The sequence below is a fragment of the Battus philenor genome, unplaced genomic scaffold (assembly GCF_028537555.1).
Source record: "Battus philenor isolate CCGP_79_NKW_IND1 unplaced genomic scaffold, ilBatPhil1.0.hap1 SCAF_19, whole genome shotgun sequence".
In the NCBI taxonomy this organism is placed as follows: Eukaryota; Metazoa; Arthropoda; class Insecta; order Lepidoptera; family Papilionidae; genus Battus; species Battus philenor.
The window spans coordinates 1,460,154-1,477,652 of record NW_027181681.1 but is presented as its reverse complement, the minus strand read 5'-3'; positions in this window follow the sequence as shown (position 1 = coordinate 1,477,652).

Sequence of the window (17,499 nt, the reverse complement as noted above, 5' to 3'; positions counted from 1 at the left end):
AAAGATAGATCATGTAAAGTATGATAGAAGAGCATAGAAATAAATAAAGAAAAAAAAGTGAATCATTAAAAGTAAAAAACGTCCCTGTACCATGAATAAGATAGGGGAACACAAGGACCCCAATAGCTGCGGCCATTAAAAATTATTCACCAACGTTACATTTGCAACAATGCGAATCACACAACTGCCATTACCAAATCACTCAACACGTGTTTCATCCCTCCACAGGGCATTTTCAGGAGTTATGTTAAGTGGTTAAATATTGGTCTTTTTCTTACTTAGGATGGACTTCCGCGAAGTAACGCCTGATTCCATTAAATAATACGTGGGTCGACTTCCCACTAGGTGGAATGAAATCATAGTCAAGGTCGCGAGAATGTGGGCAAGACAAGAGCGTGGCGATCTCTGTGTGACCTTTGCCTTCCAATGGACATCTATCAGCTATGACGATATCGTCAAAAAAAGTTACAATAGTTTTAAACTGTATTTAAAAATGTTAACTTTGTACTACCTCGCGTATTAATTGCAATTGAATTACATGATATAAATTTTTAATTCAATATTAAAATAGAATTTAAAATTTAACGTTGTACAACCCTAAACACTATCGGCCTTCTATATTTACGATTGGAACATTCTAAATACATCTTCGGCGTGATCGAAATGGCGTCAGCAGTTATTCGTTTCATATATTTTATTTATAAAGGCAATCTTGTTTGTACAGATATCATCTTGAACGTTTTGAAAGGTTTTTAGTACGATTTTTTAAATGATTTTTAATTCTTTAAAATACTATTGTAGGTATTTTGGTAATATGTATGGCAATACTTTTTGAAAGTCGTCAAGATGGCGACCAATAACAAGAGGCATCTAAGGCAGGTTGACAGGGAATTGGTCTTCTGGCGCTTTGGAGACGAAATTCAAGACAGAGATCTTCATCAATGATCGTCTCGCGCTGTTGCCACTTTAACTGTCACCTGTCTACCTTGTGGAGGGTCTACCTACACCGCGTCTACCTGCTCGTGATCTTCACTCAAAAACCTTTTGTCCAACATCCGTGGGTGGCATAAGCAATGTGCTCCCCCCCTGCCACTTCAAATGAGTAACTTCGGTGACTTCTTTTAAACAACCAAACATAAGCCAAATTTAGAAAAAAAAATTATGTCAAATATAGCGATCATATCCCGTATTACTGGCCATCACGACTACAATACTTTAAAGTGAAATAATTTTTACATGTTCGAATTTCAATTTGCACGCCGATTTTTTTTTTAATTAATTCTAATTTGTATAGCCAGTGTCATTTTTATAATATTTTTTTCGCTTATACTGAACGCAGACAGTTGGGAGAGGGTTGCCGCTATTTGCTTATCGCTTATCTTTCTTCGCTCAGCTGCGAGACACGACAGCGTTTTATTATTATTTACAATTTTTCAACATATACATACACCTAAAATGTGTACACATATACAATACAATTTGGAAGTTTTACTAAATTATACATTAATTGGTACATTATTTTATTTCAAGTCGCTACCCAAGCGCTACAGACCATTTTTTTTTATGGCCCCCGTTATTGGGGACCTCTCGATCCCCTATCTTGTGAGGGACAGGGACTTTTAATTTTTTATTAATATATTCAAACACTTCTATTTATTTTCATTCTCTTCTTTCATATTTCTTATTACCTCTCTATCTTCTTCATTTTTTCTACAATTTTCCCAGTCTTTCACTTCCATTCTGTTATCCTTACATCCATCCTCAGCCACTACATGCTAATTCTAGTTTACAATTTTATTTTATTTATTATTTATTACAATGTCGCATCATTTTATTTATTACCCCTTTTGTATTTTACGAAATAATTAATTCTCTTAATATTATTACTATTTTGGTACTTTCTTTACAATATAATTTTTTGCTACAGACCGTTAAATGCCTTCAGGTTTAGGAAAACGTGCCGGGCCAACTCATCAAAAGATTCCGCCGTAGATTTTTCTTGAGAAGGTCCGGTAAGTTGAACGAAGGTATATTAAGGTTTTCACATAAGGTCATGCGGTTACGTATTTTGGATTCGAATCGCGAACAGTGTCTGAGTAAGTGATGAAAAGTCTGTATTGTTGAGTCGTCACATGGGCAAGTCTCATTATCGATTATTTTAAAACGGTGCAGGTACTGTTTGCAGTACCCGTGCCCGCTTAGTATTTGTGTGTTTAACCCTTAAATGCATAATGATGAAAAACTTTAACATACCACTTTGCATACAATAGTGTACAGTAAATAAATAGTGTTGTATATCTGCAACATATAGTTTTTTAATAATTAAGTAATAAATGTATTATATTATTTTTCTATTTTTCCCTGCATTGTAGTGTAATATGTGATAATCTGCAAGATATATCTGGTTTTATTTTAAGATAAGATATATGTTTAATTTGTAAATATAAATAAAAGTCATGCATTTAAGGGTTAATATAGTGCTGCTACATAAGTACCTGATTGTATGTTATATACATGTAAATTACTGATATATCTTAATATGTATAAATCTCGTGTCACAATGTTTATACTCAATGGACTTCTAAACCACTTAACCGATTATAATAAAATTCGCACACCATGTGCAGTTCGATCTAACTTGAGAGATAGGATAGTTTAAATCTCAAATTATAGTCGCAATTTTAATTTATTGCTAATTATTGTCTGTTATTATTTGACAGTCACAATTATCTGTTAACTCCAAATGATTCTAACAGATGTCGATACCTTTCGACTGGGTTGAGTAAGTAATCAATAGATGGCGCTGCTATGGTAAATCTACGAACGTGTCATATAAGCTACATTTTAACAGCATAATTACCATGTGTTGTTGACGCTATAAAATTAATTAAATTTATTTTGTAGTGAACGAAATACCGTATAATTCAATTATTTCCACTTTTTAAATTTTCACAGCAACGCGTGGCCGGGTCAGCTAGTCGTTTTATAAATCTTCGATGTATATTTACAATGACAATTAAGGTATAAGTAGGAATGAATTTGCCATTGTATAGTTAGTAAGGCTTTTGTGTCTGAACTGTGGCAACGTATGGAATTATTTTTTTTAATTTCACAATTGCGTCGCGAGCCCGGGTCGGCGGCAGGGTACAAGCTAATGATTTAGTGTTGCATAAATTCGACTCCCGGGCCTTCGCCGGACGCGGCGCTCTCGTATATCAAGCTAAAGCTTTGTTTAATCCAATATTTGTTAGCTCGTGGATTAGATTCGTAAGCTCGGTGGAAAATTTCCACGCCGATGATTATGTCGGCAATTGCAACCTGCTTATACTTGAAGTTATTAATTCTTAAGTATAGTTGATGTAAGTAGTGAAGTCGAAACCAATACGTTCAGGCATCGTTCGAGAAATTACGAAACGTCTATCTTCTCCAATGTCCTTCAGAAAGTAAAGACAAATTCTACAAACAATGTTTATTTTTTTTGTACTTCTGTCTTGGGTGCACAGGGACTATATATATATACCAGCTGATCCCGCAAACGTTGTTTTGCAAAAAAAAATTAAAGTTTTTAATTAACAAATGTAAGATAAGGGTTGATCGTAGAGGGGTGAAAATTTAGGTTTGTATGTATTTTTGTATGCTGTATCATAATAAAATAAAAACCAAAAAAATTGTCTAAAAAATTAAAAATAAAATTTAGGGGTGGACCACCCTTGTCACTTAGGGGTATGGAAAATAGACAGTAGCCGATTCTCAGACATACTGAATACGCATGTAAAATTTGGTAAAAATCGGTCAAGCCGTTTCGGAGGAGTTCAAGTTCGAACACCGTGACACGAGAATTTTATATATTAGATATATTAATTTATGTATATATATAGTCATTAATTCATTATTTATTTATTCTTCATAAATTACTTTATTCCTTACACATTTTCCTAATCCTTTCATTCATTTCACTTTCGTTGCCTTTCGACCAGTATACAGGATTGCATTTAGGTATGTTTTACTATATTTTCATTTTTTGTTTATTTTCATTTTCCTATTTTCACACAACATTTATTACAAATTTAAGCATTTATTTTGACTAGTCTTATACACTTTATTTGCCCTTTGTTCCTTTTAATATTCACTCCTATGACCCTTCTGCACTACTCTAGACTGTCATGCAACTCTCCTCAGGGTCGACCACGAGGGATTCGTCTTGAGTCTGCACCTATGCAGGTACTCAGCGAACCTCCCGTGTCCCGTGAACATTTGGATCAGAATCGTGTCGAACTTTAACTGGCGAAGCATGCGGTAGGTCGAGATGGTGTTCGGGAAGTTCAAAATTTGTAATCAGTTATGACATTGCATTGAAACGTGACCTCTGGATCTCGTAGGCAAACTAACAGTCCACATCGAGTTGTGGAAACGGCTTCTACTTTTTCTTCCTGTGGCGCTACAATGACTCTTGTTCTTCTCCACGATCCACTTCCATCTCTTTCTAACCTTCGACGTTGTTTACCTCTTCTGAGGAAAGGGCTATGCTCGTGATTTATCTACTAGATCTAATGAGAAACGAGGAGATCAGTAGACGAATGTAAGTGATCAACATAGCCCAGAGGATTGGTAAGATGAAGTAACATTTGGCAGATCACATAGCGCGTAGAACAGATGGCCAAACAGAAGAGTGAAGAAGTCTATTTACGTTTTCATTACTTACGTTCATATAATCCCTTTTTACTGCATTTTTTCTAATACATTAGTTTTCGTCGAATTGCATTCTAGAATATAAATAACATTTTCAAATTATTTCCATCAATTTACCACGTGCAAATCGATTTTGTGTAAAACATAATAAATTTTAAAAATGGAATATCGTTGTCTAGTTTAAATTTTTTTTTCGATTTATTTCCCGCCAACAACGCTCCACGGTTTCGCGCGGGGACCAGAAATATCCATTCGTCTTTATTAAGAACTTTATTCGTGTAATATTATTTTTAAATTTACGTATATGTTTACTTGATTAAATTATAGAATGTAATATTATTATAACAGATAATATTACGCGTATCACTTGACCAACACTCTTAATATAGAAGGTAAAATATAATTTTCAAAGCAAAAAGTAGCACAAATGCTATTTTTGTGTTTGCTGCCATTGTTGCATCCTTTGTAATTATAATTTTTATATTAAAACGAAAGGATCAAACTCATGTTGCGTCCACTTTCGAATTGTGGGATGCCGATACCGCGTTGGGTAACACTGTGTTAAGGCAATATATTCCCAATCTTTATTAACTATATACATACATATACATATATATATACATACATATATATATATATATATATATATATATATATATATATATATATATATATATATATTTATATTAATTCAAAAGCGTTACTAGGATGTTAGAATCGGTAAGCAAGGCGAAGGACAGCCATTCACAACCACAAGGACGAAAGAACCTTGAAGGAGAGAAAGGCTTTCAAGGTAGCCGGTAGACATTGGAGGTAGACAACTTTTAACCCGTTCAATTGGAAATCTATGAAGGGAGTCAGCGGTGAACACCGCGCGATGAAAACATTAAAAAAATAAAGATAATTCATTTATTCAACATTAAAACCTTTGACAGATCTTTTATTGATCGTCAACTTATTATCTATTTATTTTTTACTCTACTTTGCTTTGCAATATGTTATGGTTGTGGAGAAGAAGCAGGGAGAAACTCTACAACAACACATCTATTAATAAAGTTTAACACAGATTTAGACATATACACTTTATCAAAGTCTAAATGAAATCAAAATAATCAGGCGACATCACTGCACAGGATTACTGTCACTTAAATATTCGCTTATGAAATAATAATCTTTTTCATAAATTTACTATTAATACGCGTTTTTAATTTTGTTTATGGTAGTCTATTAGTGTTTTGAGAAATTTTATTAAAAAATCTTATTCTTTTAATTAGGAATAAGTGACTTTTTGCAGTCGAAACTTTACTACAGGTAGTTTTTCACGGTGCCTTGTAAACACACTGTGGAGTTTACCTATTTTTTCAAATTTATTATAATTAATGTAAATGTACAAAATATTATAAATAAACTAGCTGATCCCGCAAACGTTGTTTTGCAAAAAAAAAATTACTAGTTTTTAATTAACAAATGTAAGATAAGGGTTGATCGTAGAGGGGTGAAAATTTAGGTTTGTGTGTATTTTTATATGCTGTATCATAATAAAATAAAAACCAATAAAATTGTCTAAAAAATTAAATATAAAATTTAGGGGTGGACCACCCTTATCACTTAGGGGTATGGAAAATAGATAGTAGCCGATTCTCAGACATACTGAATACGCATGTAAAATTTGGTAAAAATCGGTCAAGCCGTTTCGGAGGAGTTCAAGTTCGAACACCGTGACACGAGAATTTTATAGAATTTTATTCAAAGCCATAAGCCGTAAGGTTGGATGTATTTCTATTGTAAAACAAATTTATTTTAATACTGTTTTTTGGTTTATTGGTTATTAAAGTTTAGATAAAATTTAGTATGATTTATCGCCAAGGCTGTATACACCTGAAATAGGCAAACATAGTTATTTTTGTACTTTGTTAAAGTTAACTATTATTAACGCATATTATCTATACAAATAAATATATATACGATACATATGTCGAATATATATATATATATATATATATTAAAATTTTTGCTTCTTATAAGGTCCATTGTTATCAATGACCTCTGGGATCTGCTGGTTTACCGACAACTGACAAAGGTTAAAAATCTTCGTCTTTGAGGATTGCGGTAAAACCTGTAGATTACAACTGTGTTCATCTATGTTGGTGAAATTTAAGATATGTAAACCTTCTCTACTCGTAAGGTAGTAAACTAGAAGGAGTTAATCAGATTTTTGGTCACTTCCTTGACACATTTTTATTACTTAAGTGAAATCGATAGTCCAAAATATTTTCAGTGTTCACGAGTGCAGTGAGGATACAGGCGTCTCAGGCGTTGTTTCTAATTTCCCACGGGGAGAGCGGTGTCTGCGAGCATCCCGATCCTTCCAAGACGTCTACGAAGACGGTGCTGTGTTCCCGTCCGCTGGAATTCTTCCAGCTGTTTTTAAGCTGCACTATTTTATCGAGAAAATGTACTGACGTTATAGTAAACACACACACACACACACACACACATATATTCTAATATATAAAATTCTTGTGTCACGGTGTTCGAACTTGAACTCCTCCGAAACGGCTTGACCGATTTTTACCAAATTTTACATGCGTATTCAGTATGTCTGAGAATCGGCTACTATCTATTTTCCATACCCCTAAGTGATAAGGGTGGTCCACCCCTAAATTTTATTTTTAATTTTTTAGACAATTTTTTTGGTTTTTATAAGCTTTTATTATGATACAGCATACAAAAATACATACAAACCTAAATTTTCACTCCTCTACGATCAACCCTTATCTTACATTTGTTAATTAAAAACTTAAATTTTTTTTGCAAAACAACGTTTGCGGGATCAGCTAGTATATATATATATATATATCAGTGACAATTAACGCCGTTTTTGTATACAGTGGTAATTTAATTTAATATTCTTTATTGTACATATTATGTTACATTTAATAGTTTCACAACAAATATATCGCATATGGTTGGAACCTGATGATGACTGGTCCGCGCTTGGGGCTGAGTGTTCATCATCCATCTTCCCGGTGATAACGTTTTCTTTAGTTGTTACTGCTTTTTTTTGGATACGTGGCCAAATAACTCATAAAATATATTTCGATTCTTCTATAAAAAGACATTTGCTCACCGATCGTGGCCGCGTGCACACGTGTTTGGTGTTTTGTATGCATTATTTATTACTACTATAAACATTTATTTTATTGATACAGACAGACGTGAAACTTAACAGGTGGTAAGGTAGGTCGATATCTTAGTTATGTATATAAAAACGAAATATAATATATTTTATGTATTTTCAACAGAATGAAAGTAATTGCTTAGAGCGTCTATAGCTCCACCCTCATTAGCGAGTCGCTCGCGGCTCGACGCAAATCAACCAAATAAAAACCGGTTAAACATGGCGACCGACGGTTGTCGAAACCTTTCCTTTTTTAAACCAACCCTTGGCTCTTTGATATCCGCAATTCTTCTGCAAGAACGTACCGGCATTTTATATCTTCGCTGCAAAATTTTAAATATCCCTTGTTTGTGTTTATATTTTCGGTGTGCCTTTAACATTAATGGTATACAGCCTGAAATTTATCTTTAGTAGTGCATTTTTTAAGTAGTGTTATAAATAAAGATATTATTTACGGCTTTACATTAAACACTTTATGCGGTATATAATAATTTAGAGCCATTTTCTATATATGTATGTAATAATATAAATAAATATGAGAAACATAGAGTACTAGAAATAAATATAAATTTGTAAAACCTTTCTCAAGGCATTGTTAAATTAATAACTTTTCCTACGCTATTATTTATGGTTAGTGCTAAATAAAAAAGGCTACCTACCTTTCGTACCTTCAATACTAACAACCCTATTTTATAATTTATCTGAAAAGTGGTAGTCCTGCGGTAGTTTCGATCGGAGGTAGCTGCGTCGATTCTCAGAATACTAACTAAGAAAGGGACTAATATATAGCTACTTCCGCTATGCAGCAGTAGTCGTGCAATGAAGTGCACAGCCCGCTAATAAATGCGCGTGCGGTGAACAATGCGAAGCACAACTACCACCTTTAATCTACTCTACACGTGTTTCACGCCTCCACGGGGCATCCTCAGGAGATGTTAGACTGACCAGTGCCAAACACCGAGTGAGCTCCGTCCTATTGTCTATTGTCTCATGTGAAGTCTGTGCTGTTAGCCTTGCGGCTTTTACAGCTTCATCGGAAACGAGTTCACAATTACACGATTCGAGTTTCCGAACCCACATCAGTACTCGACGTGAGGACGAGGAAGTCACACAGTTAGTGTCCGCGAGATAGGAGCAGCGGGGCTCACCCAGCCAGCCCTCGAGGACACAAACCCAGCGCGACCCAGTCTTCAGTCGCGTCTTAGCAAGTACGTCTGTCTAGTCAATGTTAATGATAGTGTACTGAATAAGGAGTTAAGTGTGGAGGGCAGCGTGGACCACTCGGCAATCTAAGGAAGGATAGTGATCCTACCTCTGATCGCCAACGCTGTTCGCGACGTTGGGAGGCCGACACCGTTTATGTAACTGACGGTAGGAAGTGTGGTGATGATGATTTTTGAGCATCGCACGCGTTTTTTCGTGCGGTGAGCGGTTGTCAGTGAGCTCCGTCCATCACCGCTCTACCCCACTACGGCTCAAATTCACGTGACCGATCACGTGAATTCCTCGAGGTAACGCCTGATTCTATTAGATAGTTAGTGCTAAAATTAAAGAAGATCTTAACTAAGGCGACACTCTTACCAGGAGTCTAACCATGCTGCGGCAGCCGGCTCATGGTGGCCATTCGAGAAACCTTTCGGCTCTACCAGCCTTACTGCACGTGCCATGTGCCATGTTGATTGCCATTTCAGTCGAGCCATTTTCTGACCTACGTCGGTAACCTTGGATCCTTTGCGAAATTCCTCGTTTTAGATTCGATTTCACTGCGAAACTCCAAGCGTAGATCTCTCTATTACTCTCCTGGTGACCTGGAGCCTTCATATAAGGCCTGTCGTAAGCGACCACATCTCAGATCCGTAGTCTTAAGGCTTTGCGTTTAGTCTTATTATATGATATAGTTTTCTTTAGGCATTACAAAATTTAGGCTAATATTTATGTTTATTTTTATATAAAAGGTTGTCAAATATCTCTCTTCCGCCTTTTTGTCTTTTGAATTTCGCGGCTATGTACAAAGCGCTACAGAGCTCTCTCTGGTAATACTATACGTAATTTGAAAGGTCCTCTCTTGACATAACCTACAAAACGACGCTATGCATGATTAGTTTGGATATTGCGTTCAACAGTTATAGACGTGTAAACATGGAGTTCACTAACGCCGAAATTCGCGCTATTTTAAAGTTTTCCTTCGTTAAAGGCAAATCCGCTAGAGAAACGTTCCGTGAGATTAATGGTGTTTTGGGGTACTCTATCATTTCGAACCGCGGAGGAATGGTTTCGACGATTCCGAGCCAGCCAGCCGGCGGAAGACCTGTGACGACAAATACCGATCAAATCATGGACAACATCGAGTTAGACCGGCATGTGGCATCTCGTGACATCGCCCAGGAGATGGGAGTTAGTCACCAAACCATTTTAAACCATCTGTAGAAGGCTGGATACAAAAAAAAGCTTGATGTTTGGGTGCCGCATGATTTGACGCAAAAAAACCTTCTGGACCGAATCAACGCCTGCGATATGCTGCTGAAACGGAACGAACTCGACCCATTCTTGAAGCGGATGGTGACTGGCGACGAAAAATGGATCACATACGACAATATCAAGCGAAAACGGTCGTGGTCGAAGGCCGGTGAATCGTGCCAAACAGTGGCCAAGCCGGGATTGACGGCCAGGAAGGTTTTGCTGTGTGTTTGATGGGATTGGAAGGGAATCATCCACTATAAGCTGCTCCCATATGGCCAGACGCTTAATTCTACCATCTACTGCGAACAACTGGACCGCTTGAAGCAGGCGATCGACCAGAAGCGTCCAGAATTGGCCAACAGGAAGGGTGTAGTGTTCCACCAGGACAACGCCAGACCACACACTTCGTTGATGACTCGTCAGAAGCTACGGGAGCTCGGATGGGAGGTTTTATCACATCCACCATATAGCCCGGACATAGCGCCAAGTGATTACCACCTGTTCCTGTCCATGGCGAACGCCCTTAGTGGTGTAAAGTTGAACTCAAAAGAGGTTTGTGAAAAGTGGCTGTCCGAGTTCTTCGCAAATAAGGAGGGGGGCTTCTACGAGGGAGGTATTATGAAGTTGCCGTCTAGATGGAAACAGATTATCGAACAAAACGGCGCATATTTGAACTAAATCCGATCACTGTAACACTTTTTATAAAGCATTGAATAAAGAGCAAAAAAGCGGAAGGGAGATATTTGACAACCTATTATTTATTTTCAATGTACTTTAATATAATAAGCGATGTTTTTGGGACATTACCGTTAATGTGTTGAATTATATGAATATACATAAGAAAATAAAGATGTTATATAAGATTGGTATTAAAAATATAGAAAAAAATAAATTTTACAATTGTTTTTAGACAGCTTATAAAAATTCTAAATTCTAAATTCAAAATATCTTCATTCAAGTTGGGATTTACATGCGCTTTTGAATTGTCGACTTTTCTAACATTATAAGCTACCTCTGGGTCGGAATGCTGAAAATCAACAGTTGCTATAATAAATGAAATTTAACGATTTTTCACTTTAAATGTACACATAATATCAATCATGTAGAGTCAAAAATCTAAGTTTTAAGTTACCAACACTTTTCAACAAGCTAACTTGATGCTATATAAATACATTGTTAAGTATATACTTAATGCTATAAACACATTGTTAAGTAAATACTTATCATATGTTAAGTATTAAGATTCAATGAACTCACCATCCCCCTTTATTATTCACGATTTTATTACGAATAACTGTGACAATAATACATGTATTAGTATCAATATGTCAAAAAAATAATTATTTTTAGTCAATAGATGGTAATTATTAGCGCTTACAATACCGTACTATAATCTGAATAATAGTATTTGATATTTGAAATTTGAAATATTGGGGTATCGGTATTAAAACAGGTATTATTAATAAAATTCTAGTTATATATTTACTTACATCAATTGTTATATTAACTTGTTAACAAATAATAAATAAAATCCTATAAATATTGTTCTGAAAGCAGTAGATATTATTTATTTTATTACATAGAGAGTAGGAGTAGATAGATACAAAAACACTTGCAAGTAAAAGAAGTACATATTAAATTCTGTGTTACATTTTACATATAATAAATCGTGTGGTATTATATAATTAAAAAAGCAAAGAATATAATTAAATTAAAAGTATTTATGAAATAATAATAATGACATGCGTTTTGTATGTATATTGTTATACCAAAATACCGGTATTTTTTACAAAAATACCGGACAAAATTCGTCCGGGATCCAGAATCCCGGAATTTTAAGCCCTAGTAGTTATGTCAATATATTCGAAAGATATTTATGAATTTACATTAGATATTAATTTGAGTTTTATCATGGTAATAAAAAAAAAATTGCCACTAAGAGGACGCAGGAAGTGACGCAGTTTGTTTGGCGCCATTTTTGTAGATTATAATTTATGATCAGCGTTCGCGGGCCGTAAACAGTGTAGGGCTGTCGTAAAATTTGTTTGGCCCAGACATCCCGGCAATTGGCCACCGATCAGCCGATAGCAACACCGTTCCCTATCTCACAGAATTCTTTAAGTAGGCGATCGTAAACGAAGGCGTTTCCTACAACTATAAACAGGCAATGGTTTTGTTTGTATCTAATCTATATACAGGATGTTTGGGTATAGATATAAAAACTTTAACGGAGATGTATAGATATATAGCTCACATGCTAGCGAACAGGTTTTAAGCTTGTACCAAACGTGTAATACCAATCGTTTCTTCTGGAATCAATTAAAAACATTAAATGTTCCACGACTAAAATGACGATGACAATTTATTCATGATATTTCTACGACTTGACTATAAATGACTTATTTCAGGACTTTTTGATCATAATCATCATTTATTCCTATGTCTCCTAGATGGGGCAGAGGGCGTCCACAGTACGTCGCCACCCGGTCTTGAGCCTTGCGCTTTACTTCGCTCCACGTCATTCCAACTGCCTTCACTTCTGCAGTGATCGTCCGCCGCCAGGTTTGCTTTGGGCGGCCACGTCCTCGCTTTACTTGAGGATTCCATTCTAGGGCTTGCCTCGATATGTGATCAGGGTCACTTTGGAGCGTGTGACCTATCTAGTTCTACTTATTTAGTAAGTCTTTTTGATAATATAATATAATATTTAAAAAAAAAATAATTTCATTTAATTACTAATTTTGTAAATAAACAAATTTTGAGATATATGGTGTTATAATAAGAATTTTTCAAATGTTAACATATTCATAGCCCAACTAGTATTACACAATGATTTTTATTACAAAGAATATGTAGTACCTTTGCAAAGAGTTTAACTTGATATATTTTGTTTTTTTTAGCCGTGTTTTTGCAGACATAAAGTACGACTACTATATGTCTATAAAAATAAATAAATGAAATACCAACAAAGAATCTAATATACAGTGCATATATAAAGTTTGGTTAAGTACAAGTTTTAAAAATAAATTTTAATATTCTAAGCGAAAACTATGCATCCGAACAAACACATGGACAATGCGAGGTTTGGAGGGTTCAGCGGCGACAGTCAAGCGCGGGCATATCGCAGCGCCAACTTCCGCCTCCTCTCATATCCGTCGCTCGCAGCGCATCTCCGCGACCCAAGGCATAAGCGGTAGCGGGCGACTTTAGTACAATTTTGCTTTGTAATATTTATTTGTCAACTTGAGCAATGTCACGACGGGTGATCATAAGGTGCATACTAGTCTATGATTTCCTGCGACCTGAAATCCACTTCTACCGGTTTATTGTCGTCATTCGAATATTTATAATCTTGTATACACCAATACCTCACTTTGCGTCGTGGTTTCCTTCCAAAAAAACACGACGCGAATTGAAACGCCGCAAAGTGAGTTAAGATTTTCTATAGCAAACAATGTAAAGATCAAAGATAGGTTTCAGGGTCATGTAAATACTAATTTTTATTAAGAAAATTGAACAATGTGAACATTTAAAAAACTAAAATAATATAACTCTGCCCATAAATAAATAGGAATAATATTTAACTTTTTTGTAACTAGAAACAACACGTAAAAATTTATATAAATTTATTATTCTCTTACTACAACACACTACGTAATTGTAACAAAAAAATAAATAAAGTTAATATAAAAATGTATAAAAATTGCGTTGATTTTTAGTTAAAAAGGGAATCCCCGAGTTTTGATGACTTGTCGTAATTAGAAACAAAAGTGCTGCCATCTTTTAGAAAAAAAAATTCAAAAAAAAAATTAAAGACTCGAACCCAAAACAACGCAATTTCGAAAATCTGACGACGCACAGTGAAATCAGTACTAACTAAGCAGCGACGCAACTTCGTAAGAAACGCAAAACGAAACGACGTAAAGCGAGGTATCGGTGTAAATCTTTCATCGAAGATTAAAAATTAAAAATCAGATAAATGAAGAAATAAGATATTTATTTTTTTAGAATATCAACACAAAACGCGCTAGATGGCGCTGTTGTATTTTAAATTGAGCTATCGTTTGCCAATAACATAAGCAAGTTGGACAAATGTTGATTTGTATTTATCTCAGGGATACAATAATCATCGCACATCGGACCTCTGTGTTTACGACATTTACACGACGGCAGCGACCATATCATTGACAGCGTCCGAATTCAAATTGGTATTCGAATTTCGAATGTGTTAAAATGATTTAACATAAGATTATTGTGGCTGCACTGGCCAGCAAGACGAAGCGTGAACGTTACAAGTAATTATATTATCTGTAGGTTCTCGCAAATTTATAACTTTTTTTTTCTATAAAATCTTTCTATAAGGTATAAAGAAAATTAAAAAAAAAAGTTGAATGTCTTCAGTAAATTTGGTATAAAATTATTGCATTATCTGTGGAAGTAATGATTCAATTTAATCTATATAGATTTTCTAGTAACCACATTTTTAAATTCATTTTGAAGCAGGGTTACAGATTAATTATCAAAATAAAAATACAATATTAAATTACAAATTTGTTGCTAGTGATAATATATAGCAGAGGTAGCCAACCTGTGGCTCGCGAGCTATATATAAAGCTTTCTTTTTATTTTTGTAGTTATTTTTGAAAAATATCGCAAAAACCAAACACTGGCCATTATTAACTTATCAGCATCTGAAAGAATTAATGATGATTGCTGTCACCAACCACAACTAAACCACTACTGTCACCAATTACATCAAATCTTAAAGAACTGTTATAAAAAAAACTGTCTATTTTTCTTGATGAGTTGAAATCTGGAGCCTTTAAGAGTAGAGTGAACAGGTTTTTTTCAGATGGGCGTGTACTACCTTCGTCTTCATCTACACTTTCCATCAGGTGAGATGGAAGACAAACGTCTGTTCCTTTATATAATGGTTAAAAAAATTAAAGAAATTTGTTTAATATTTATATTCAATATACATTTATTTAGTATTAGTTATTATGTTTTTAATAAATATAATGTCTGTAAGTTTAACTGTTTTTTGTAAACCTGATGTAATTAAAACATATTTACCTAATTGCAGGTTGAGATTTTTTTATCAAAAATGGCCCGTACTGTCAAAAGCAGATTTTTTATTATCCCTTATCTATTGTGCGAGAGGGACTTTGTTTTTATTTAATATATTTTCGCACTCTTCTATTGTTCCTCGTATGATCTTTCATCCCTTTATTTTCTTTTTTTTTGCAATTCTTGTTTCTTTCCCTTTCATATCTATTTTTCCTTTTATTCGATACCATTCTTTTTTCTCCTCATACCTTAACTATAACAATTTCTTTGTTTTTATTCTATATCATATTTTGATCTATTCTAGGTATACATTTTTATATGTACTATCAATGAGATTGACCACGCCTCTTATGTAACATGTATTAAATATTTTCTTAATTTTAAATGAATTATTACCCGCTACCTCTTATGATTTGCGGCGCATAGGTAGCGACAGTCGAAAGTGCAGGTAGCCAAGGATCCAATATTAAGACGTAGGCTGCTCTGTGGCGCATTTCCCAGCCACCTTACTTCCGAGTAAACACCCTACTTCTGGTACTACACTCGAATTGGCCGCCGCGAGAATTTCATAAAGCATTTTGAACTGTTTAGTTTATACAATATAGGTAAGAAAAGCACCAATATTTAGCCACTTCCGCACATGCAGTGGTAGTCGTGCAACAAAGTGCACCGCCCGCCAGCCCGCTGATAAATGCGTATGCGGCAAACACTGCGAATCACACAACCGCCACCGCCAAATCACTCAACACGTGTTTCACCCCTCCACGGGGCATCTTCAGGAGTTATGTTACACCGATTAGTGCCAAACACAGAGTCTCTGTAAGTAGACTCTAACATAGCTCATAGCTAGCGCATAGCGCATACGTATTTATCAGCGGGCTGGCGGGCGGTGCATTTTATTGCACGACTACCACTGCATGTGCGGAAGTGGCTAAATATTGGTCCTTTTCTTACTTAGAATGGACTTCCGCGAGGTAACGCCTGATTCCATTAAATACAATATAGGTAAAAGTAATATATAATGGTCACTTACTCGTTGGAAGGTCAAGGGGCTCTCCATAGACTGACTGTACTGCTGAACTCTCTCAGTTGTCTATTCACGCACTGTTCTGTACGTGCTAGTGTGGCTTGGTTATTAAGCCATACTCTCCTGAAACAGAAAAGAAAAAAAAAATGCTTCTCCTTACTCATAAGAATAATAACTATTCCAGTATTGATAATCTACCATCTTGCATTTCTCTGGTCATTTCTATTCCTCTCTTATACCTGTCGATTTCTTTAAAATGCTTAGAGAAACTGATTGTGATGTTCTAGTAAAGAGAAGACATGCTCATGAGGATATAATAAATTATGTCATGAACGGTTTAGACGAAAGGAAATATGATTAACAGTGAGCTTATGTGGAAATTACAAACAAGTAAGTCCAGAAAAAATCCAGACGAAAGATATTTCATTTCCCAATTTATATAGTTACTGGTGATGTTCCATACAGTCGTTGATCAAAAGATAGGATAGTCAAGAGAGATTCTGGACTATTTGGCGGGAAAATCTTCCATTTTTAAATATGTATAGTCAACGATATTGTGAAAATTACAAATTACAGGAAAAAAGATTACGATGGTATGGCCACATTCAACGAAAACCAGATGACCACGTGGTAAAAACTGCCTTAAGCCTCCCAGAATTCCCAAGAGGGAGAGGGCGCCCAAAAGCTACGTGGTGGTCTAATATCAGAAAGGAACTGGAAACCCTTCAACTTGATGCAGGGACAACCCAGGATAGAGTGGCCTGGCGCAAATTGATAAGGAGACCCGACCCCAAATAAAGGGAAAAGGGAAGGAAGAAGAAGAAGAAGAAGAACGATATCGTGAAACAGAAGATAGGAAGATCAGGTAAGAACTATTATTAGGTAGATAAGAAGACAGGGTTATGTTCTTAGCTATTTTAATGTTAAAGCCTTCATGAATTATTTAGTGAGAGTATACTGAACTAAACGCTTTTATGGGGCATTAAAAAATAAAAATGAGGTCGTATCAACAAGTGAATTGGAAGAAGTTTCCGTAGTGAAAACTTGAGACGTTATTTCTTGCGTTGGTTGTTTA